At 37.7% G+C, this 26492-nt stretch overlaps 1 long non-coding RNA gene across 1 annotated transcript; it reads left to right on the forward strand.

Moving 5' to 3' along the window:
- The first annotated feature begins 2137 nt into the window (after positions 1–2137).
- LOC120088729 lies at positions 2138–4423 on the forward strand. Its single transcript, XR_005485012.1, has 5 exons — positions 2138–2429; positions 2511–2580; positions 3804–3978; positions 4067–4151; positions 4234–4423. It is a non-coding gene; the product is annotated as an uncharacterized LOC120088729 (long non-coding RNA).
- Positions 4424–26492: the final 22069 nt, after the last annotated feature.

The following is a 26492-nucleotide window of genomic DNA, read 5'->3' on the forward strand; positions in this document are numbered from 1 at the left end:
TTCGATCTCTTGACTGTTTTAACCATAATATAATTTGACATGTGCACTTGCGCATCATCAACCACATTACGACTTTTGTGCATTCTTGAACAATAGTCTAACAATTTTGATCTAGCCCAAAGCCCTTTTTCCCGAGAAAGGAATTAGACATACAATAGTCAAGCAGTAATCAAACGCTTAACAACATTATGCATCAACAATAAGATACCCAAAATAATTGAAAAATTAGCCAAACATGTTCTCAAAACTTGAAACTACAATTAAAATTGCAAAAATTTAGTGAAATCAAAGACAGGGAAAGGAGGGAATAATTATCCAAACGATCTAACTTCGTCTCCAAAGTATGACCACGGTCCTCTACCATTGTATGGGTGGAAACGATTCAGTTTGATTGACCATTAGGGATGGAAACGATTCAGTTTGATTGACCATTATGGATGGAAACGGTTTGGTTTGGTTCGATGTATCACGATTACTTTCATACATTAAATACAAATATTGGTTCAAACTGAATCGAACCGACGGTTCGGTTCGGTTTCAAATTTGGTTTTGGCATTTTTTAAAAAATCATGTTATATTTTTTTAGTTAAAAATGGTTCGGTTCTGTGGTTTTAAATTTGGTTTTATTTTTTAAATTAAAAACGGTTCGGTTTTAAATTCGGTTTTACTTTTTTTTAAATATATATATTAGTTAAAAATAGTTCGGTTCGGTTTCAAATTCAATTTTCGAAAGTGAAACCGAACCGAATCGAATTAATTCGGTTTCAAAATTCTTCAAACTGGATCGAACTGCATTTTTCGGTTTTACTGAGTTTTTGGTTTGGTTCGGTTCGATTTTTAAAAACGGTTAGATTTTTACGATTTAAATGACCATCCCTACATCATAGCCTTCAACCACGAACTCAAGTTTCAGAATCTCCTCTCTGTAACTCAAAATCCTCTCCAGTTCCATCCTCTTAATAACTTAGACGAAACGAACAATTAATAGCCTTTCTATTGATAGTGTCATAAATGCAATGAGTAGTGTTGGCCTTAACTCCCCGCAGCGTCTTTTCATTCTTTGGGGGATTTGCAGCGTCAAACAACAGTTTCTTGATGACATTTTAGCCTCAAAATCTTCATCTTTTCATGTCTTAGACCCGAAATTGAGTCTTTTGGCCCTCGTTTTTTCATCATAACTTCAAAACTTCTAATATTTGCCCCAATGCTTGGTTCCCCCAAAAATAATAAAGAAAAGCAGCAAATAAGCATTTATCGTAAAAAAAAATTAAAACTAGCCAAGTGTAAATGGTAGAATAGTACTTTTACGGTTCTATCAACAGATTCCAAGCACACGCAAATTTAATCAATCTAAGCATTACTATAGCCCATTCGATGCATTATCCACTGCAACAAAACTCTAATTCAATCGACCATAGACCTTATTCATATCCATTTTTAGAGATACAAATCCCTTTATATTAGTAAGACACTAATAAGCAACGATCACATTATCAACTATTTATTGGATAGGGACAAAAGCCTTTTGATTCTTAGATATAACACGATCAAGTATAAGTTTGAAGGACTCAAATTTATTATTTATAATTTTTTTTAATAATTTAGATGTAGTTTTATTGTTTCCAATTTTATCCTTTCTAAAACATGTTAAATAAGAGTATTTTTGTCATTTTTCTAAAATTCACGTTGGGGCATACATTAGGATTTTGAGAGGCTATTTATAAGTCTTTGCCATCAACTTGTACAAGACAATTTTTAGATAATGAATTTTGGGAATGAAGTTTTTCCTCTAGGGCAGGGTGTCAAAAAAAAAACCATCGGGGACCCACCTTCAGTTTCGGATTCGGGATTTCCCGGTTTGAATCGGGGATGGAGTCAAACCGAGAAATTTATTCGGAGCCCCATCCGGGGATGGGGCGGGGACGGGACAGTATCCCTGCTCCGACCCCAATTAATCCCGACCCCGAATTATATATATATATTTTTATAAATAAGAAATTTTATAAATTTTATTATAAATATATATAAAAAGATCCAAAATGAAAAAATTCAAAAATCCAAAAACCCAAAATTAAAAAAAAAAAAAAAGTCCAAAAATTATTTTCCTCTCCTCCTTACTTTTTCCAAAATATTAAATCCCTTTTTGGCTTTTTACTGCTACTCAACCCCAAAATCCCTAAATCGTAAATCCCTCCAGCACCAGCAGCCTCTGCTCCGTCCTCTCCACTGCTCCAGCGTCCAGCCGAGCCTTCTTCTACTGCTTCCGTCCAGCTTACTGCCTCCGTCGTGAAGAGTGAAGACCCAGCCTACTGCTCCAGCTCCAGCGTCCAGCCAGCCTACTGCTCCATTTCACTTTATGTTGTTGTTTATATATTTTTGTGTCCAGCCGAAACACTTCTGGTTTCTCAATTCAGCCTCAGCCATTTCAGGTAAACATTCAAAGCCGTCGGTTTTTTTTTTTTTTTAATTATATTTTGACTGTTGTACTTCTATGTTGTTTCCTTTTAAAGAAAACAGATTTGTGCTATTTCGAGAGGCGAGATCTATCTGTTCAACTCTTTAAAGTTCAAGCCGGTGCCGGTAAAAATTTCCTTTAGTTCTCTTGTTTGGCCATTTGATATTTTTGAAAAGTATACTTGAAATTAGTAAATAATATGTTTGAGAAATATATTTGTGTATGTTTGATATTTGAATGTTTTGAATTTTAGGTTTGAATATATTTGAAAAATATGTTCGTGTATATTTGATATTTGAATGTTTTGAATTTTAGGCTTAATATGATTGGAAAATATGTTTGTGTATGTTTGAAATTTGAATGCTTTCAATTTAGTTGAACTGTTGAATGCTTTGAATATGTTTGAATGCTTTGAAAATGAAGTCCAAGTCTGAATTCATCACCTTCTACAAATAAAGATTTTTCAAATCCAATTCCAAGTCCAATCCCAAATTCAACCCCAAATTTAACTCCATGCTCATCGAATGATGATAATTTGAATGTTGATAATTATGTTATTCTTGATGAGGATATTGAGAGATTGACATCAGTTGTTTAGAACCATTTTAAGAAACAAAAAATAGATGGAGTGGACAAGGCGATTTGTAATTACTGCAAACGAAAATTAGGGGGTGAAAGTAAAAATGGAACCAAACATTTGCATGATCATATTAAGCCCATATAAAGGACAAAAGGACATATGACAAACCCTATTGAATCCTAATAGAGAGAAGAACGATACATTGAGTTTATATAACTTCGATCAGGAAACTGCAAAAAAAAAACATTAGCTAGGATGATAATAAGACATGAATATCCTCTCTCAATAGTTGAGCACGAAGGTTTTAGGGAATTTTGAAATGTCATCCAACCATTATTTAAGATGGTGTCAAGAAACACAATAAAAAAGGAGATTTTGAAAATTTATGAGACTGAAAAGTTGAAAATCATGGCATTGTTGAATGAGATCAAAGGAAAGATCGCCCTGACAGCAGACATGTAGACTTCCAACCACCAAACAAAAGGTTATATGGCTGTCATTGATAGTTGGGTTTTGCAAAACAAAATAATCAGGTTTATATATGTACCTTCTCCACACACTTCTGATATGCTTCATGAAGATATTATAGAATGTCTGTTAGATTGGAATATTGATCGAAAATTGTCATCAGTAATTGTAGATAATTGTAGTACCAATGACTCTATGGTTAATATGCTTGTTGATAATTTGTGTGGAAACTTAATATTGGATGGGAGTTTATTTCATATGCGGTGTTGTGCTCATATTCTTAACTTTTGTGAAAGATAGGTTGGCAGTGATAGGAGATGGGGATCGAAAGAGTACGTAGTGATAGGAGATTGCACAGAGCCTACTTTTAGTACCTGTGGTAGAATTGTAAGCCCATATCGTAACGAACTTAATCCAAAGATGATAGAGGCTTTGATGTGCGCTCAAAATTGGATTGCAACTGAAGTTTTGACAGGTTAATTTGTTTATTTTATTTTACATCTTTCTATCATTTAATATATTAATAAATATTTTCTTTTATTACAAATATTTGACAATGTAAGGTATTAGCACGAGAAAAAAAATGGTTACACAACTGTTTTAGAAGATGCAGATGATTCTGATGATGAAGATGGCGTGGTGACTAAGGTATGCTCAAGGATTAATATTATTTCGTGGTCTAGTTTAGTTTTTTTTGTGACATTATTTGTTTATTACATTTTAAATGTAGGAATGAATACAACTAAGGATGGGAGATTGTGAAGTCGTTGAAGAGAGAATGACGAGTTTTATTGAATTTTAAGTTGTATACTTATTTGAATATATAAGACGTTTGTCTTTAATTGACTTCCTTATACAAATTTTATTGAATTTTAAGTTGTAAAGTTATCTAATGGATTTGTTAGCTTTTAAATTGTCAATTGATTGTCAATTAATTGTCAATTGTGTTTATTTCATAGAATAGTTTATTATTTTTTGTTCATTTGTTGTGCATTAGTCAAATTTCAAATAAAATCACTTGAATTAAAAAACGAGAAATTCGATAAACTTTTTTAATGGATTTTTTGTGGACTAATCAAATTTTAACTTAAAAACAATGGGGAATCCCCACAGTGGGGACGGAGGCGAGGATGTGGGACAATTTCCCCCATGGGGTCGGGGACGGGGGACGGGGGACGCCCCCCACCCCGCCGCGCCCCGGCCCCGTTGCCAACCCTACTTTAGGGCGATGATAAAAGTTCATCACCATCTTTTTTGTAATTCTTGATCTAGAGTTGCATGCTTGAGCTCTTGGTAAGTTGATCGACTTAGTTATAGAGTGTTCAAGATCTTGAGTCTAACTAATTCTCCTTACCTCTTTGGTTTTTTTTTTTACAAGATAACCATATTTAACTCTCCTTGAAGTTTTCTGATTGATTTTAGGGATTTCAGAATTTGAGAGGCATTTAAGGGTTCTTAAGTCACTCGCTCCTTTAATCTCTCTACTTTACTACTCTCAAGTTCTTCCTTCGTGTTCTCTTTTTTGATTATCTCTATCTTCTCATTCTCTTTCTCTAATTTTGATTAAAAATTTTCTCTCTTTACTCTCCGTGACTCTCCTTTCTTCATCCTTAAGAATATCTATTTAATTCTTCTGGTGTTTTTTGGACAATCTACTTATTCTTCTCTTGGGCGGTGAGGCTTAGCAAAACAAATTTTATTCTAATTAGATTGAATATTTAACAATCTTTCTTGTAGAATTGTATAGTTCTACAAATCTTCACGTACAACCTCTCTAAGTCTTGCATCCTACTTATTTCAACACATCTTCTTTATTGGTTCATGACTACAAATCAAAACAAGTAAAAGAAAAGTGGACATCATAATTTAACTCCCTCACATATTTCACTCGATAGATGTGGTTCACTTGAGTTTAAAATCTTTAATGGAATCCCTCACTCACAAAGATGAAAATATCTCTCACATATAGGGTGATGAGCAACGATTTCAGAATCGAGATTGGAGAAGCAAACTAGAAATAAATCCAGCAAGAATGATTGTAAAGTGTCAAACTCAAACAAAGAACCATGAATCAATAAAATTCAACAAAAATGAAAATGAAAACTATAGTCAAACACAACCTTTGATGAATCCTAAAATTGCTCCAAATCTCCATGAATTTCTTCTTCAAGCTTTGAAGTAAACTACCATAAGAGCCCTCTCTACTATTCTCAGGCCTTAAATTGAGTGGTCGAACCTAAATTGAATGAGATTTGGGATGAATTTAGAAGGTTTTAAGAGAGTATTCAACAACAACTTTTTTTCTACTGAATTTTGGATTGCACGAACCCGAAAATAAATTAAATTCAATCATTTTATAGGTCTTAAGCATGAAAATCAAATTAAAAAAGAATTTGCTACTTAATCTCTCACTTAGATAAGTGGATTAGGTGTTATTTAAATGGAAAATGTGAGATTATCCTACTTTCCATTTAATCATTTTTTTAATACTAATTAAAACAATTTCCAAAATATATTAGATGATAAAAAATAAATTTTATATTTTGAATTAAAATTCAATAAAATTAATTACGATAAATAATCAATTAAACCATTTAATTAATTAATTTGAGATTAATTTAATATTAAATATTAAATTAATAAAATATCTAATTAAAATAATAAAATCATTTTTAAATATTCTAAACTCTCTAAAATCGTAACGTTTGATTCGATAATTAAACATTAATTATATCGAATATAATAATCCAGACCTTAAACCAAATTTGAACATTTCAAATTCTCTCAACACACTATTCTAAAGTTTCATCATTTTACGAGCTAGTAGAGGAAATTAATAGACCTACAAATCATGAGCTCCAACGATTTGAGATTAATTGGCTAAACTTTTTAAACCGAATTAATCAATGTTCGTTAACTACCGAGACACTTAATTATAGTTTTGTAGTTGCACTCTCCTCACTAGATATATTTTTGTCCACTTGATTTAACTTAATCAATAAGTCGATCCTTCACAGGTTTGTTCGTATTTTTAGCTAGGCCATAATTACTATTTACCCCTATAATACTTTTAAATCTCCACTGATCTTCTATGAACAATTGGTTTATGGTCCTACCAATAAACTAAATCCTTCTCAGCCATAGAGAAGGTAGGGCCCATTGTTCAAGACCAGGAATCAGTGTTTAAGGGAATACCTCTCTGCTAACCCTATAATGGGTAGAAGCAAATTTCATCTTGCAGGACTATGTCCCCAGCTATATATCCGATCTTACCCCTAAAATGGGAGGCTGATTGAATGGCGATGTTGAGCCACTCTCACCCATGCAGATTAAAGCACAATCTTGAACAAACAGAAGTTCATAGTTAGCTCAAGATTGAGATCATGTTACCTTAGGTCATCAAATTGAAATAGTCAATTTTGACAGTAAATGATTGTTATAAAGAAAAGTGACTATTTCGTGGTTTGATCTTATGCAAACATCTTTTGCATAGGAAGCCCCCCACTCGCACGATTCCACATGAATGACTTTGGGATCACTTCATTTGTATAAATATACAAAGCAGACCGCATCAATAGTGTCCTCAAGACAAGGTATCCAACCCTATCCATATACTTATAGATCGTTTTGGTTATATACTCAAACTTGTTTATCTTTTATGTCTCTACATAAAGTTTAAGTATTCATGTTATCGCCACAAGTTCGTTAGTTTATTGGATTTAGGAATCTATAAATGCAATTTATATGTTCAATAAAAATTGTATTAAAATAATCTCAATAACATCTTTATCGCAAATAGAATATGTTTAAAATTTACAAACTGCGAGTTTTAGGACATATAACCCAATAGAGGCACCATCAGTTTTGGGCAAAGAGAAGCTTAACAAATGCACCAAAAAGTCCATTGTGGCACAATGATTAGTAAGTGAACGAATAATTCCACTTAGGTTCTCAATTCAAAAAAAATAACTTGGAGAATGCGATTTCCATGATCAGGCAAAATCAGAAGAGCACCCTCAGGAACACTAAGATCAGCAGGTAGTGGCATGTCAGGAGCCTTGGGAGGTAAAATGTTGTGAATAATATCAGGCACATGCGACCCTTGAAAGAGCTTATACAACAAGCATGAAGACTAGGAGCCTCATTAATGGACAGAATAGTGGAGCATTGGGACAATATGATACCACATAGAGATGAGGAAAGCAGATAGGGAGCTTAATGGCATAGGAATCAACGTGGTGCAACAACTGGTTGTAGACAAGCACTCCAAAATTAAACTGCGAGCCAGTCTCAATTCAATACAGCAAGCTAGGAAGAGAAGGGGACACTCCAAAGCTATGAGTAGAAGGGAACCAATTGGCAATACCAATCTTATGGAGAATATAATACTTCACACTCAAGGTAGCAGTGGGTAGTTGATGAACTTGAGGTCAAGTAGAGCAAGTCCCTCTAGTCAATTTTGACACTAGATCCTCGGTAGACGAGTGAGGCTCACCGAGAGCAGCACGATCTTTGCGATTCAGAAAAGCATTGATAATGGTAGGGGAAATAATAAAGCAAACACCTCGTATATGCACCTTCTTGTACTCATCACTGCTTAGATTATCAAACGAAGAAGGAAGATTAACAAAAAAAACTTGTGAATAAGATGAGGATGGAAAGGACTAAGTTGGGTGATAGTCTTCAGCAAGCCAGCTTGATCAATGAGCTCCATTATAGCTAGACGAGACTGAGTTTTATCAGAGACATTCTGTTCATCAGTAATTCTTCGTCGAACAACACATTTTCACTTGCACATTTTCCTCACTAACAGGCCCGAAACTTACATGGTTAATAAGCTTCAAACTTGATCAAAAGAAAATTTGTATATACGGAACTACTCCTATTACTACTGAAACATAGAAATAACCCATATAAAAAATCTAATAGCCCATATAGCCAAATTTGATAGTAGACCAAATTAGCCCTAATTCAATTTACAAATCTTCCTTCTTAGCGACATACAAGTTAAAATTGAATTGAATTACGAAAGGGTTCAATTGTTGAGACATACTACAAGCCAGAAAAACCATATCTTATAGCATGATTTATTTGAAAAATATTATATTAGGGCATTGATAACGAGCAGAAATGCACGTTATCATAATGCTAAGTTCGTAAACAATGTTGGCTTGCGTCGATAAAATATATTAGATTGTCTCCAAAAAGCATCAAATTCATTATATTACGGTCGCATGCATTCATCGCATAGGAACAAGTGATTTTTGTATTTTTATGCAAAATATACGTTGACGCAAGGCAAAAATTGTGATCATAAGAAATCATTGGTCGAGCACAGCATTACCGCAAGGCTTTGCGGTGATTGTGTTCGTAAACATTTGCTTAAGAAAAAGTACTGCAACTTGGTCAGCACAACTTGGTGGGCGCATCTGGGTAAAAGTCATGATTAATCACGATGGGACAGAAAGTTGATGACAGTCGAATCCGAATTAAGTTGACAGCCGCTAACGATAACAAGTACATTTAGCTTTTTGGTGACAAATAGTCGGCACATTAGTCAGGGAATTAAAGCCATCCCATCTGTGCAATCATAAGAAAGAAGCCACCTTCACCTCGAAGCTCTATAAATATAGACGACATCCTTCAGAAAAGGAGTTCGAATACTTAGATAAATTTCTTTAGAATTTAGCCTTGTCCATAGTTTTCTTTTATCTTTAAGGCATAGCAAGGGAAGAGCCGATATGTCAGAAGATCGCTCAGGGCAACTCGAGAGAGAACCCTGAGGCGAAGAAGCAAAGAGTGTGTTGACTCTCGCGAGAGCGAGATTATCTTTTGAACATGAGTAGAAAAGACAGTGTAAAATCCTGGGAAGCAAGAGATTCCTACCAGGCTCTTTATTCTATTCTTGCATTGTTGTCTTGTACTTCATCTTTATATTTATATAATGGAAGTTCTTATTCTACATCTATTCACTCTCTTAGCACACATGAGTAGCTAAATTAGTCGAATGGGTTGAGAATAACTAAGCTAACATGACCTAGGATCTTCATTGCTTGTGATTATCTTGTATTTATGTGTGCTTCATTCGTCTATTAAGAATACTCAGGAGGGTAGTCTAAGGACAGGATCTAGGTTTGGGAAGGTCAGATTAGAATCTATGCTCGAGAGAGTCAAATTAGAACTGCATAAACAAGAGATGGGGACTTAAAGATAAGCTCTGTTTTCCAACCTACATCATATGCATCCTAGAGATGGGAATGATATTATGTGGTCGCCTTATTTGTGTGAGTGTCATTCTGTCATCGCATAAATAAGAATAGAGGCTTATGTGTAGGTCCTATACACTTATTGCATATATCTTATGCGTTCTAGCATTAGAAGCTGTGGCATTCGCACCGAGAGGTGGTTTACTATTGTATGCATGTTGCATGATCGCAAAGCATGAACACATCCTAGGAAATGTTAGCCAAAAGCCTTCTCAACCCGTTCACCGCATATTCATCGTATCTTCCATTTATCAACTCTTTTCAAACTCTGCCGCATTTGTTATTTTTTTATCATCGCAAACAACAACCTCAACAACAATGGTTACCGCAAAGTTTTCCTAAAAATTACCAACGCAATCTGTTTTCACAAGTCCCTGATTTCGACCCTAGACTTACCAGGAAACTCAGTGGAGTTTACACTTGGATTCTGTTGAGGAAACTTGAGTGTTCAACGCAATTTCACCATCACATATCATCCATAATTCACTTCATAAAATCAAGCATCAAGTTTCTGACGCCGTTGCTGGGGACTTCAGCAAAATAGTGAGCTAACGGTAATTTTTTTGATTTCTTTGCAGACTCTCAATCTCTAGAAAATTACGACCTGGAGATTGAGAGGACGTTGATTGAGAGACCACCAACAATAACCACAGTCAAATAAAGAAGAGATGACAGAGTAGCCTGAAAATGGAGCACCAAGCAAAAACAATGTCATGGTGAATCTAATCCTGCTGGCAAACGATCGTAATAGACCCATTAGGGACTATGCATTGCCAAATCTCTATGATTTCTCTCCAGGAATCATGAGGCCTGGCCTCAACAGAAGCCGATTCGAAATGAAGTTGGTGATGCTGCAGATGATCCAGACTGCATGACAATTTGGAGGAAGGCGTGGCGAGGACCTGCACGCCCGCCTCCGAAGCTTTATTGAAATCTGCAATACTTTTGTGTTCCCGAACATCTCTGCCGAAGAAGTTTGACTAAGTTTATTCCCATTGTCTCTCTGTGATCAGGCTAGGAAATGGGCATATTCTCTCGAGCCGGGAGAGATCACTTCATGGGAATAGGTCGTGGAGAAGTTTATGAAGAAATATTTTCCACCTACTGAAAATGCCAGACGAAGGAAACTAATTACAAATTTTGAACAAGACATGGACGAATCGCTCAGTGATGCTTGGACGAGGTTTAAGTGGTTGGTCAGGGAAATTCCACATATTGGGTTGCCAGACTACCTTCAGATGGAAATTTTTTATCATGGTTTGAATCCCTCTTCGTAGACCGCTGCCAATGCAGCAGCCGCAGGTGGTCTACTTGATAAAACGTATAACGAGGCGAAGAATTATCTTGGATCGCATCTCTAAGAACCACGAAGATTGGAGAGAGAGTGACTAGAGATTGAGACTCAAGACAATTATGCAAGTAATGGTACTATTGCTTCACTACAAAAACCAGATGACCGCAATGATGAACTTAATTTAGGGGAATTGCGATCAGCAGCCTACGCAAAATGGGTAAATCAATGCAATCAGTTAAAAACACCGCAAGGTGTACGACTTGCAGTGATGGGCACGCAATGGAAAATTGCCCGCAAAATCACAGTTCGTTTACTTTGTAAAAAATAACCTCTTTTCAAATACCACCCCAATTTTGCTTGGAAGAATCAGCAACAGAATTTTCAACCCATGGCGCAGAAAGAAGAGCCACTAGGATTTTTTCCCAACGCAACAACGGTCAGGTAAACAATCAAGCAAGTCGCTCAACAACCACGCAATCTTCTTCCTTGGAAAGCCTATTGAAGCAATACATAGAGAAAAATGAAAACTATGCTTCAAAGTCAGGCTACGTCCATCCACAATCTAGAATTACAGATGGGCCAAATTGCAAGTGAGCTGAAAAGTAGACCGTAAGAGGCTTTGCGATTTCAACAGAACTCCCCACGCAACCCAAGGGGATTAGAATAAAGAGCAATGTCAGGTTGTGACATTGCGAAGTGGGAAGACTGTGGAGGGAGAAAAGAAGAAGCTTAGTCGGTATAGCTCCCATTGCGGTAGAATCTGAAACTGCAGTGACATAAGAAGAAAGAAAGAGAAGAAGAAGCAATAGAACCTGAGGTTGCGTCAACCTCAAAGCCAACTGAGACGGGGACTGTGAAAGTGCAGTTACTCTTTTCTCGCAGAGACTAAGTAAGAAAAAGAATGAAGAGGTACAAATACCAACACTTTCTATCTATGTTAAAACAATTACATATTAATATTCCATTCAGTGAAGCGATTGAGAATGTCTGCCTACGCAAAGTTTCTGAAGGATATGGTAACTAGAAGAAGGGGAGCTGGTAAGTTTGCCATGGTGGCGCTAACTCAGAGTTTCAAAATCAATCATTCCACCAAAGATGAGTGATCATGGGAGCTTTACTATTCTTGCTGCTCCATAGGAGGACTATACATCGGGCAAGCCCTGTGTGACTTGGGAGGCCAACATAAATTTGATGCCTCTATCAATCTTTAGGCAGCTGAATGTGGGGAAACATATGCCCACAACGGTGACTCTCCAACTAGTCGATAGATCTCTGGCTCATCCAGAGGGAAAGGTGAAGGACGTGTGATAACCATTGACAAATTTATCCTACCAGCCAACTTCATCATTTTGGACTATGAAGTCGACAAAGATGTGTCCATCATTCTGAGGCGACCATTTTTATCCACAGGTTATGCTCAGATTGATGGGCATAAAGGGGAAATCACTTTGAGCATCAACGGACAGAAGCTCAAGTTTAACATAATTCGTGCCATGAAGTTTCCGGATGAAGAAGACCTGCATGACTTAGATGATGACTAGAATTTGATTGAGGAAGAAAATTTTGATGAAGAGAATGAAGAAGAGGATGCCAGCGCGTCCATTGCTGCTTGTAATGTGATCATAACAAAAACAAACAGGAAGAAGAAATGATCACAAACCAAGAAGAAGAGCCAATAGAAAAAGAAGAAAGAAAAAAAACGCAATTATCCCTAGTAGAACCATTAATGCTTAAAATTTATGAAGTGGAAATATGGATGATATGCGTTGATGGAATTGCGTTGTGCACTCAAGTTTTCCCAGCGGAATCCAAGTGTAAATTCCTTTGAGTTTCCTGGTAAGTCTAGGGTCGAACACAGGGACTTGTGAAAATAGATTGCATTGGTAATTTTTATGAAGACCTTGCAGTAATCGGTTAAACAAATAAAGTGTTGGGTTGTTGTTTGCGTTGATGAAAAACAAATAAATGCAGCGGAGTTCGAAAAGAGTTGGTAAACGGGAGATGCAATGAATATACAGTAAATAGGTTGAGAAGGGTTTCAGCTAACACCCTAGAATATGCTCATGCTTTGCGATCATGCAACATGCATACAATAGTAAACCACCTCTCGACGTGAATGTTACGGCTTCTAATACTAGAATGCATGCGATGTACATGCAAAGGTGTCTATAGGGCCTACACATAAACCTCCAATTCTTGTCTATGTGATAATATACAAACAAGGCGACCACATATCATCATACCTATTCCTCGGGTGCATGCGATGCAAGTTGACAAACAGAGCTTATCTCTAAGGTCCCCATTCTTGCCTATTCGTTCCAATCCACTTTCCCGAGTCTTAGATTTGTGTTTTAGACTACTTTCCCAAGTATGCCTAAATGATGAATGAAGTGCTCATAGGACAAGGTAACCAAATGAACTTTGCTGACCTAAGGCTGTTACTATCCCTAGTGAATAATGCATACCTTGCTTAATGCGATCAACCACTTACCCTCCCGGGCAATTTATTTTTGCTGACTTTACTCATAGACAAGAAATGTGTTAGCCTATAGACAGGCGTTGCAGTAGCTTCACACTAAGCAAATAAGATTCCTCACACACTCGCGCAACGCACACCTCCTGGTGAGTTGCTACATGCTTCATATCCCTAATCCACATGACTAAGTATGTAATACCCAAGCAATCCCACTAAGTGTTACAATGAAAGTAAAGATGCTAAGCAAAGGAGATGGAGATGGAGTCGAAGGAACAGAGAAATGCATTGAAATGTATTAATTCCTTAATTCCAATATGTCATACAATACAATATAAGAAAGAAAGGAAAAGGAAATGACCGGCTGGAAGCAAAGATTTGCTTCCAACAGATGTGCATAAAGGCTGTCAATAGTGCCATGGATGGGTGGAGGAGCTGACTCTCTCAAGATCTAGCTCCGGTCATCACTCGGAATGGAGGAAGGAGGTGAAGAACTCTCAATCATCTTCTCATGTAGTTTGTCTAGATTACGGGAAAATCCTCGGATGAAGGGAAAATCTCCAGATGATTTGAAGTTATGCTAATCAGCTTCTATTTATAGAGCTTAGATCGCCGACATCATTAATTGAACTGCTCTGAATCTGACGCTCATCGTGTTCGTCCTTTCTAAACCTCTGCCACTAATGGCGTGGTAGGTGAAATGTCAGCATCAGCTTTGGATTTTCTTGAGGTAAATACATTGATGCATTCATTCCACCTACCTTGCATTGATCCATTAGTTTACGTTGTCGCGTAGCCACAATCATTCAATTAGTGCATTCACTTAATACCGCAACTCTACATGATGACTGCAATTGCTTGACGAGCGCAACTTCCATGCGATGGACGTATACGACTGATTACCGCAAGATCCATGCGTTGATCCATGAGTTTTCCTTTGCGATGGAGTGTTTCTTTGCATGCGGTCATCTATGCAGTGGTCCGATTTCCGCGTTTGCGTCCATTTCCTTTTTTGGCTGCAAAAATATAACATTGAACGCATAATATAGCAAAATAATGGGTTAACTGAGATTGAACATGCCGATCCACGTAAGCTCACTTTCTCATGAATTCCTATCATGATTCACGCATATTCTGCCTAACAACCACCCTCAAATTTAAAATCATACTTGTCCTTAAGCATGTGTTATATTCAAAAAATTCTAACTCACCTTCATGCTTTCCTTTGCGACCAGCTTCTCAGAATATAATTTACACATACCTTTGACCATCATCGCAATGCTCTCTTCCACTTTGGCCGCTTCTTCAAAAAGATCTTGTCTAAGTTTAGATCTAGTAAGCCTTTGCTCAAAAACATTTATTCATTCACCGCAATTTTGTGTTTAGCTTTTGAGAATGCGTTCATTCAAAAATACTTCAAAACTTTGCGATGGCTTATTCATATGCGGCATTGAACCTGGTTACGCCCTTCGTTTTGGCTTACCCCCACATGTGTCATGCGGGCATCCAACTTCGGTTGCGTTCCATGCTCAACTCAACTCTTGTCTTGTTGATTTGGCTTGTGCTGGGAGGAGTTGCACTAATGTGTTGATCCTTGCGACTTGCCTTCGTTTTGGCTTGCCCCCACATGTGTTATGCGGATATCCAACTGTGAGCAAGTGTCTTTCTCAACTTAACTCTTATCAACATGGGTTTCCCCATTGCGTTGACAGCGGAGTTGTTATTCTCAAAAGCTTGCTTCACTTTTTTTTTTTTTTTTTTTGCAAATGATCGCAATATAATGAACGCAATTCTCCAAAACCGTTGCTACCCCCAAACTTAGAGGTTTTCAGCATTCTCACCACAAAGCTAAAAACAAAATTACAAGAATGCGATGCTAAATGTTTGAACAAAGGGTTGCACAAAATAAAACTTAAAGACTTTCAAAATTTGAATAAGCTAATAAAAGTAAAGAATGTCTTGCATTGATTAGTTAGAAAATGCGGTGAACTATACGTACCATCATAGAAACATCGCAAAATAATGCAATCGGGAAAAAAAAAGAATTTCAAAAGGATAAGGTATACAAGATAACAAGAAAAGACCTTAGGTGGAACAACGCATGCGCTCATGTGTTGGAATCCACGCGATTGAAGCCGTGCGTTGAAGGGTGAAAGGAATTCTTTCGTTGAACTACGAACCAAGGAGACTTATTGTTGCACCTACAAGGGAAAACGTACCACAACCGAGGAAGCAGCCATATATCCAAAATAACAATGAAGATAAAAATAACCTATACTAAGAAAGCAAAGTAAAGATAGAGCAGAAGACGTCCCTGAAAAAATAGGAGTGTTGTCACCGCAAGGAGTCTTCCAATGCAAGAGATTGCTCTTAACTGCTTGGGTTAAATTGCCTTGACCATTGGAACTTCCGGCAATTGTTGGCGCATGTAGCGTCATGTGCTTAGAATCATGTTCAGCTTTTTTGTGACTGATTGCCCTTCTACCTTGGGGTCAACATTGGTTTTCAGTGCATTGCATACACTTCAATATTATTTGCAACTTGGTCGCACAAGCTATAATACTCCCAAGATAAAATGTTTGCTCACAGAGACACAAAACTATTTAACTGCCAAGTCCCCGGCAACGACGCCAAAAACTTGATGGCAGGAATTTAGAAGTCAATTTTACTCGACAACTAAATTCCCAAGGACGCGGTATGCGATGCATGTTCCTAAGATATGCATTGATAGTCATGCGTCGATGGTCATGCGTTAGACTGATAATGCGTTAATGAATGTATGCGATGACCATGCATCCTGCCACAAGTTTTCTTACGTTCACGCCAAGTATAACACGAATGCAAGTTTCTTGGGTAATCTGAGGTCAAACACAGGGACTTGTTGCTATATGTTTACGGTGATGTGCATGCGGCGGTTTAAATAAAAGATTGAAAAGGATGTTGATGTTGCTAAGTTAATCCTACTCCTACTCCTATTTAACAGACAACAATAAGAATATGCATGAAAGATAGAGATACGACAAACCTTGACATGAAATAAATGTGTGGGAAAATAGATAAGATGTGGAGATGTTTTCATTGCAATACTTAAGAGTGATCGCAAGGGCAACCTTAGTCAACGCAAGCCATGCAATCATGCTACACACACGTGAACCTAACTCTAGGACGTATGCAGTGTATTTGTGATATTGCCGAGAAGCGTATTCCTACCTAGACCTCCATAACCAGCTCACTAGCTCTTGCCGCATGAGCATGGCCGCCGCATAACCCCTTATCCTACTTCCTGGACGCATGCAAATCCACTCTGTAGGGTGTATACGCTGTGTGAAGCAATCAGAGCTTATCTCTAAGGTTTCCATTCTTGCCTATGTCTTCCAATCCGCTCTCCCGAGTCTTAGATTTGTGTTTTAGACTACTCTCTCAAGTATGCCTAAATGATGAATGAAGTGCTCATAGGACAAGGTAACCACATGAACTTTGCTGACCTAAGATTGTTACTATCTCTAGTGAACAATGCATACCTTGCTTAATGCGACCAACCACTTACCCTCCCGGGCAATTGATTGTTGCTGACTTTACTCATAGACAAGCAATGAGTTAGCCTATAGACAGGCATTGCAGTAGCTTCACACTAAGAAAATAAGATTACTCACACACTCGTGCAACGCATACCTCTCAGTGGGTTGCTACATGCTTCATATCCCTAATCCACATGACTAAGTATACGATACCTAAGCAATCCCACTAAGTGTTGCAATGAAAGTAAAGATGCTAAGAAAAGAAGATGGAGATGGAGTCGAAAGAACAGAGAAATGCATTGAAAATAAATTGTATTAATTCCTTAATTCCATGATGTTATACAATACAATATAAGAAAGAAAGGAAAAGGAAATGACCGGCTGGAAGCAAAGATTTGCTTCAAACGGATGTGCGTCAAGGCTGCCGATGGTGACATGGATGGGCGAAGGAGCTGACTCTCTCAAGATCTAGCTCCGGTCGAAGGCTCCGGTCGTCACTCAGAATGGAGGAAGGAGGTAAAGTACTCATAGTCATCTTCTCACGTAGTTTGTCGACATCACAGGTAAAATCCTCGGATAAAGGGATAATCTCCGATGATTTGAAGTTATGCTCATCGACTTCTATTTATAGAGCTTGGATCGTCAATAGCATTAATTGAACTACTCTGAATTTGATGTTCGGTGCGTTCGTCCTTTCTGAACCTCTGCCACTAATAGCATTGTAGGTGAAATGTCAGCATCAGCTTTGGATTTTCTCGAGGTAGATGCGTTAATGCATTCATTCCATCTACCTTGCATTGATCCATTAGTTTGCGTTGTTACGTAGCCACAATCATTCAATGAGCGCATTCATTTAATACCGCAACTCTACATGATAACTGCAATCACTTGATGAGTACAACTTCCATACGATGGATGCATACGGCTGATTACCGCAACATCCATGCGTTGATCGATGCATTTTGATGGAGTGTTTCTCCACATGCAGCCGTCTATACGATGGTCTGGTTTCCGCGTTTTCATCTATTTCCTGTTTTGGCTACAATAATATAACATTGAACGCATAATATAACAAAATAACGGGTTAGCTGAGATTCAACATGCTGATCAACGCAAGCTCACTTTCTCGTGAATTCCTATCATGATTGATGCATATTCTGCCTAACATCCTTCATAATTCTAAGTAAAAGGTCTAAGATGACATGCGTGTCATCAACAACCAACACTGGAATTAAAGACCCTGCCGAATCATTTAAAGTACGCGTTTTTGGGGCAGAATGAGAAGTTGCCTGTTATTATTTCCTCTGAGCTGAACGAAGACCAGAAGAATGCGTTGATGAGCATTTTAAGGAAACATGTGCGAGCAATTGGCTGGACGCTCGCTGACATTAGAGGAATTAGCCTAGCATACTGTATGCACCACATTTGTTCGAAGAGGACCACAAAGCAACAATTGAACATCAGTGCAGACTCAACCCTGCGATGAAAGAGGTCGTCAAAAAGGAGATCATTAAATGGTTAGATGCGGGCATTATCTATCCTATAGCAGATAGCACTGGGTCCCATGCAGTGTGTGCCAAAAAAGGGCAGTATGACGGTAGTCCCGAATGAAAACAATAAATTAATACCTTAAAGGACCGTCACTGGGTTGTGCATTTACATGGATTACCACAAGCTGAACGGGGCCACAAAGAAAGATTAGTTTCCTCTACCATTCATTGATCAAATGCTAGACCGTCTAGCTGAAAATGAATTTTACTGCTTTTTGGATGGTTAAGTCGGGTATAACCAGATTATGATAGGTCCAGAAGACCAGGACAAGACCACATTCACCTGCCCATTGGGACCTTTGCCTTTCGCCACATGACGTTCGGCCTGTGCAATGTGCCAAGCATTTTCCAAAGGTGCATGGTGGCCATCTTTTCAGACTATCTTGAGGACTCTGTCGAAATCTTTATGGAAGACTTCTCTGTTTATGGGAACACTTATGAAGTCTGTCTAGCCAACTTGGAGAAGATACTGAAGAGATGAAAGATGAATCTGGTGCTTAATTGGGAAAAATGCCATTTCATAGTGAAGGATGGCATAATGTTGGGACATAAGGTTTCCCGGGATACGTTGGAGGTGGACAAAGCAAAATCGAAGCAATTGAAAAACTTCCACCTCCAACAAGCGTGAAGGCTGTACGAAGCTTCTTGGGGCACGCTGGATTCTACAAACGCTTTGTTAAAGACTTTTCCAAAATAGCACGACCACTGAGTGCGTTGTTAGAGACTGACAGAAGATTTGATTTTGATAACAACTGCCTCAACGCATTTCGAGTTTTGAAGAATGCGCTGATTACCGCACCTATACTAATTGCACCTGATTGGACACTGCCCTTTGAAAAATGTGCGATGCAAGCGGGTATGCGATGGGAGCAGCTTTGGCACAGAAGAGAAAAACAATCTTGCATCCCCCCATATACGAGTAAAACATTAAACCCTGCTCAGACCAATTACATCACCATAGAGAAAGAGCTTATCGCGCTAATTTTTGCACTGGAAAAATTTCGAGCATATCTATTAGGAACAAAGGTACTCATCCATACTGATCACTTGGCAATAAAGAACTTAATGAAAAAGAAGGATGCAAAGCCGAGGTTGATCAGATGGATTCTCCTCCTTCAAGAATTTGACATAGAAATAATTAACCGAAAGGGGATAGAGAACTAGGTTGTGTATCACTTGTCTAGACTGAAAAATCCTGAGGTTGACCGCAATGAGTCTGAGGTGAGTGCGGTATTCCCGGATGAGCAGCTATTCCATATTGAATAATTGTCTTGGTATGCATATATAGTCAATTATCTGGTTTGCAAGCAATTCCCTGAAGATTACACCTACCACCAATAGAGGAAGCTCAAACATGAATGCAGACATTATTATTGGAATGAGCTGAACCTATACAAAAGAGGGGCAGACCAGATTTTGCGATTATGCGTACCAAATGCTGCTCAATAATGCATCTTATCGCAATGTCATGACTCATCATATGGTGGGCACTTTTGAGGACAGCGCACCGCAGCCAAAGTTTGACAGAGTGGATTCTTTTGGCCTACATTGTTTAAGGATGCAGCTGACTACGTAATGAAGTGTGATTGGTGTCAACGCACATGTAACATTTCATGGAAACATGTAATGCCGATGAACACCATCTTGGAGCTTGAATTGTTCGACATGTGGGGTATTGATTTCATGGGACCATTCCCTCCCTCAAACGGTACACATTATATTTTATTAGCCGTTGATTATGTATAGTGGGTAAAGGCAATGGCATGCACCACATGCGATGCAACAGTAGTCTCCCAATTCCTGAAGAAACATATTTTCACTCGTTTTTGCACTCCCCGTGCCATCATAAGTGATGAAGGGTCCCACTTTGTTAACCATAATATCAAGGAGCTGCTGTGCAAATACAACATTCTCCACAAAGTGGCCACTGCATACCACCCGCAAACGAATGGTCAGGCCGAGGTGTCCAATCGAGAAATTAAGCTGATACTTGAGAAGGTAGTAAGACCTTCACGAAAATATTGGGCAACAAAGCTTGATGATGCATTTTGGGCATACCAGAATGCCTTTAAAACACCAATAGGTATGTCTCCATATGCGTTGGTATTTGGTAAGGCGTGTCATTTGCTTCTGGAGCTGGAATATAAGACACTGTGGGCGGTAAAGAAGCTGAACTTTGATTTGAAGAAAGCAGGAGAAGTGCGAAAGATGCAACTGGTCGAGCTAAAAGAATGGAGGATTAATGCATATGAGAATGCAAAGATTTACAAGGAGTGCACCAAGCGCTGGCACGACAAACACATATGTGGTAAGAACCTTCAAGTCGGGCAAGAGGTCTTACTCTTCAACTCACGTCTACAGCTCTTTCCGGGAAAATTAAAATCATGCTGGTCCAGACCCTTCAGAAATATTCCAACATGGTGTGGTGGAGCTGATCACTGAGGATGGAAGCCGTACATTCAAGGTTAATGGACAACGAGTTAAGACATATTGCAAAGGTGATTTCCAGCCAGAAAAGACCTCCGTGAATCTGAAAAACCCAGAATATCCTTTGTTTGGTTCTTGAACTCTCATTCCTTCATCACTTTAATCATCATTTGTCTATCTGCATTTTACTCATTATTACTTCTCTAAAAAAAAACATGTTATTTTGTTTAAAATCATTTGACCCTCTCACCGTTTGTTTACAACGATTAAGGCACAGGATTGTGGAGATGTTACATGAAGGAACAAATTATCTCACTCCATCACCGTAATCCAAAGAAGAGAGATCGCCGCAAAGATGGATGTGTCAATACACACTGCGGGCGACAGCGCAAATTTGGGGGTGTATTCTTCCTTATCTATATTTCAAATGCATTATTGCATCGCATTTTAGTTTTAAAAGATTTATCACTGCATCCTCTTTGATTACCACAATCATTTTCCATGGATAAATTTAGTACGTTACTGCATAATGTCTCTTTGTCAATTATGATTTCAATGATGAAAAACATACTTCTATTTCTTTCGTAAATACTAGAGTCAACTTAACTTTAAGATTGTCACCTCATAAAATATTTCTAGAAGTTAGGGGTTTACCAGCTTTCTTTCAAACTGTTTTTACGAAGCTTTCTAAGAACATCGCATGACTCATTTCAATCTTTTGGCAATGAGGACATTGTCGCATTTTAAATTTGGGGGTGAGGTATTTATTTTCGACCTTGCTATTTTGAAAAAAAAAAATAAAAAGAGAAAAATTTTGAGAATAACAACTCCACTATCAACGCAATGGGAAACCCATGTTGATAAGAGTTAAGATGTGAAAGGTACTTACTCATAGTTGGATGTCCGCATGCACACGTGGAGGCAAGGCAAAAACGAAAGTAAGTCACCAGGATCAACTCTACTGTCAAGTAGGTATGAGTTTAGTCTGAAGAAGAGCGCATTGCTCGTAGTTGGATGTTCGCATAACACACGTGGAGGCAAGCCAAAACGAAGGCAAGGCACTCGAATCAGCGCCAGGTCAAAAAAAAAATAACAATGATAAGAAATATGCAAGGGTAAAATCATTTGACACCCCAGGGAATTTTTTTTTCGCTTTGAAATAAATCATCGATGTTCCAGAAGTTAGTAAATTCTTTTTGAAGGTTAAGCTTGCGGTCCCTATGTCTTAGAAATATTTTAAGAGGAGACTTGAACAAGACTTAGGAAAACTTTGGTATATAGGATTTGAACGAAGTATCCTTGAGAAATCTAGGAAATGAACATTGCGATTAACTTGCTAAAGGAAATCTTTAGCTTTATGCTGAGGAACAGCATTGTTTAAATTTGGGGGTGTGATAACGGGCAGAAATGCACGTTATCATAGTGCTAAGTTCGTAAAAAATGCTGGCTTGTATTGATAAAATATGTTAGATTACGTCCAAAAAGCATCAAATTCATTATATTGTGGTCACATGCATTCATTGCATAGGAATAGTTGATTTTTGAATTTTTATGCAGAATATGCGTTGACACAAGGCAGAAATTGCGATCATAGGAATCATTGGTCGAGCGCAGCATTACCGCAAGGCTTTTACGGTGATTGTGTTCGCAACATTTACTCAAGAATGAGTGTCGCAACTTGGTCAGGGCAACATGGTGGGTGCATTTGGGTGAAAGGCATAATTAATCGCGATGGGACAGAAAGCTGATGACAGTTGAATCTGAATTAAGTTGACAGCCACTAAAGATAACAAGTACATTCAGCTTTTCGGTGACAAATATTCGGTGCATCAGTCAAGGAATTAAAGCCATCCCATCTGTGCAATCATAAGAAAGAAGCCAGCTTCACCCCGAAGCTCTATAAATACAGAAGGCATCCTTCAGAAAAAGAGTTCGGATACTTAGATAACTTTCTTTAAAATTTAGCCTTGTCCATAGTTTTCTTTTATCTTTAAGGTGGAGCAAGGGAAGAGCTGATATGCCGGAAGATCGCTCAAGGCAACTCGAGAGAGAACTATGAGGCGAAGAAGTAGACAGCGGGCCGACTCTCGCGAGAACAAGATTATATTTTGAATGGATGTAGAATAAGAACTTCTATTGTATAAATACAAAGATGAAGTAAAAGACAACAATTCAAGAATAGAAGGAAGAGCCTGGTAGCAATCTCTTGTTTCCCAGGCTTTTACATTAATTCAAGTTGCATTGACCAAGTTGCAGCACTCCTTCTTGAGCAAATGTTTGCAAACACAATCACTATAAAGCCTTGCAGTAATGCTGCGCTCAACCAATGATTTCTTATGATCGCAAATTTCGCCTTGCGTCAACGCATATCCTGCATAAAATTACAAAAATCAATTGTTCCTATGCGATGAACGCATGTGACCGCAATATAATGAATTTGATGCTTTTTGGATGCAATCTAACATATTTTATCAACACAAACCAGCATTGTTTACGAACTTAGCACTATGATAACGTCCATTTCTGCCTGTTATCAGGCATCATGCATTTGGTTAGAAAAAGTCTAGACTTTACACATGCGATCCAAATATGCGCAACTAAATCAATTAATATATACATAGGCTATGATGATTTTGGAAACAAGAATTTCAATAAACTAATTTGTCAGATCAATTTATAAAAATTTCATTGATTCAATAAAATTATCCTAAAGAGTTCACAACAATTAAGATAAATTAACTAGAAATCCTTCAAGAAATTAGACATAGGGCTCTTGCTTAAAGAAATTAGATAGTATCTACCTCTTAGTTTATAGACAAATCAGAGATACACATCCAATCCGTCGATTACAACCCAAAACAAAAATAAAAGCTAACCTAAAGATACTAAAATCTACAGGGAAAAGAAGATGATTGAAGCTTAACCTCAACCTTCGTCAATTCAACCCCCAAAAGTTAGCATATTTTGATCTAAAATCGAAGGAGATATTTATAGAAAATTGAGGCAGTGTCACAACGCTAGAACTAGCATTGCAACATTGAAGCAATCAATTGTCAAGATCGATGTCCTAATTCTCCAAGAGTCTCTTAGTTTGTAATTAGTCATACACATTGTTATTAATAAAAAAAAAGAGTTATTTTATTTGCATTTACTCATATCCAATAAACAAATAGCCATGATTATTGTGTGTAAACTTAAGCATGTATATGAGATATACAAGTGGATCATGCCTTAAGTAATAACCTAAATGATATGTAGTATAAGGATAAAGGAGGGATACCTTATCCTTGTGACACTACGGATGCGACCCACTTTGCAAAGGTTTACAAGTGTTGTGAACTACTACAAATGGTCTGATTCTGACCATTCATGTGGAGACATGCTAGCGGGGGTGTCCTATACAAAGAGATTGTATAAGACCGGACCACAAAATGATTCCTCTCTTTATATAACACCATTGATAATTGAGAATTGCATCTCACTAAAACGACCATAGGTGACATGATCTTAATCATGAGTGTTTTGGGAATTCCTGCCTATGACGGTGGTCCTTTGATTAGTATGGGTGAGAGTGGCCAGATTGCCAACTCAACAAGCCTACCTTTTTGGGGATTTGTCTGATTGGAGAGCTAAGAACTCAATTACACAAGACATAATTCACTCCTTCCCTAAAGCAGGGGTAAGTAGATAGATTGCTTCCTTAAGGGCTGATTCTGAGTCTTGAACATAGTGCCACATCCTCTCTTTGGAAGAGGGGACCCAGTCATAATAGAACTATGACTTATTATTCATTAGAGGAATCAGTGGTACTTAAGAAGTTAGATGTAACTACAGGGGCAAAACTAAAAATTGGCCCAACTGTACTTACGAGCGATCTGTGAAGGGTTATCGCATTGTTGATTGGTTAATATGGACACAGAAATATATCTGTACTGAGAAGAGTGTAGCTATCGGTCTTTAGTGAAGTGTTCGATAGCTAAAGGATGGTGGATCCCGTGCCTAAAGGGTTTAGTCAGTTATTCACGTATTGTTGGAGCTTCAAGCTATAGGTCTATAAAGCCGCCTTGGTAGCTCAATGGGTTCAAGTTGAGAATAAGATTTTGAGGTCAGTTTGGAGTGTTCAAATTAACAAGAGGAAATTCAATTATATGTGATATAATTGGTGTGATGTATGAGATACATTACTTGGAAGAATTGATATAAATATGATTTATATCAAGTACCATAAAATAGAAAAAGAACTATGGTTTGTATGTTTCATGAGATGAAATATTAAAACTATAGGTTTTAAATATAATATGGTAAGTTGCTTATCATATTTATTTACAATATATTAATTATATAATAATTAATTTCTTTTTCTCTAATAATCGACTGAGTGGGAGGTTATTGGTAGTTTTATGGTAACTGTGAGATAAAAGGAAATTGTTTTCCTAATTTTAGAAGTTACCTCATTCGGAAAGTTCTCATGATGACAATCTATCAAATGAAAGAGTTTTAGTAAGTGATAGCATTTAAGAGACTACACAATCAGCCAAGCAATCTCTTACCTTTGACTATACGATAGTCATTCAGCTGATTGTTGCTACACGATCGAGTGGTTTAGTCTATACGGTAGGCTGTCGTTTACTAAACAATCGAGCACATCGTCTATATGATAGATAGCTTCTTATCTCCCACTTTCTCGATCGTCTACTCGATCGTAGACCTCCAGTCTCTTCCTCAAGCCAAGATCAGACAGAGCCCATAACTTCTGGATTCTCACACCGAGAATACCAAGGTAACCATTGTGGTGGTATCTTCACTTAATTCGTGAATCGAGTCAGACTCGATTGGGTTCGAGGAGTTATTGGCTATTTCGTTGTGTTCGTGGTTGTGGTGTTTCTGTTCGTTGCGTTTGACTGCTATTTTAGGACACTTGTAGATTGATCGAGGGATTCTTAAAGAATGATTCTTCAAAGGCATGCATCCTCTATCCTTTGTATCATTGTTTAGCATGCTGTAATTTCTATTTGCGCATAACATGTTAGTTTCCATTTTAGACTATAATTATTTGTGTTCAATTCGAATGGAATTTGGAACATTCCCTTCCCTTGCTCATAGAAATCCTCGTGTTTGATTTCCTTCAATTGGTATCAAAGCCAGATTGTCCTGATATTTCAAATACATTTCTTTATTGAAATTCCTTTACAGTCATGGTGGGTTTTAAGTTTTCTGCGATTTTGGGCATAATTAACAAGCAATCGAGTCTGTATTCAAAGTTTTTTTTGTTTATTGGGTCGTTTTTGTGATGAAGTTTCAAAGCATGGAGATGCAGTTCTCATCGAGGAAGAAGACCAAAGGTTGGTCGTATCGTGTAGCCTAAGGTAAACGATCGTTGATATTTGGCTAAACGACCGTGTAGAAAAGTTCTACGCGATTGTGTAGCATTTACTAAACGATCGTTTGGCTAATGCTAAAC

The sequence above is a fragment of the Benincasa hispida genome, chromosome 10 (genome assembly GCF_009727055.1).
Source record: "Benincasa hispida cultivar B227 chromosome 10, ASM972705v1, whole genome shotgun sequence".
Lineage (NCBI taxonomy): Eukaryota > Viridiplantae > Streptophyta > Magnoliopsida > Cucurbitales > Cucurbitaceae > Benincasa > Benincasa hispida.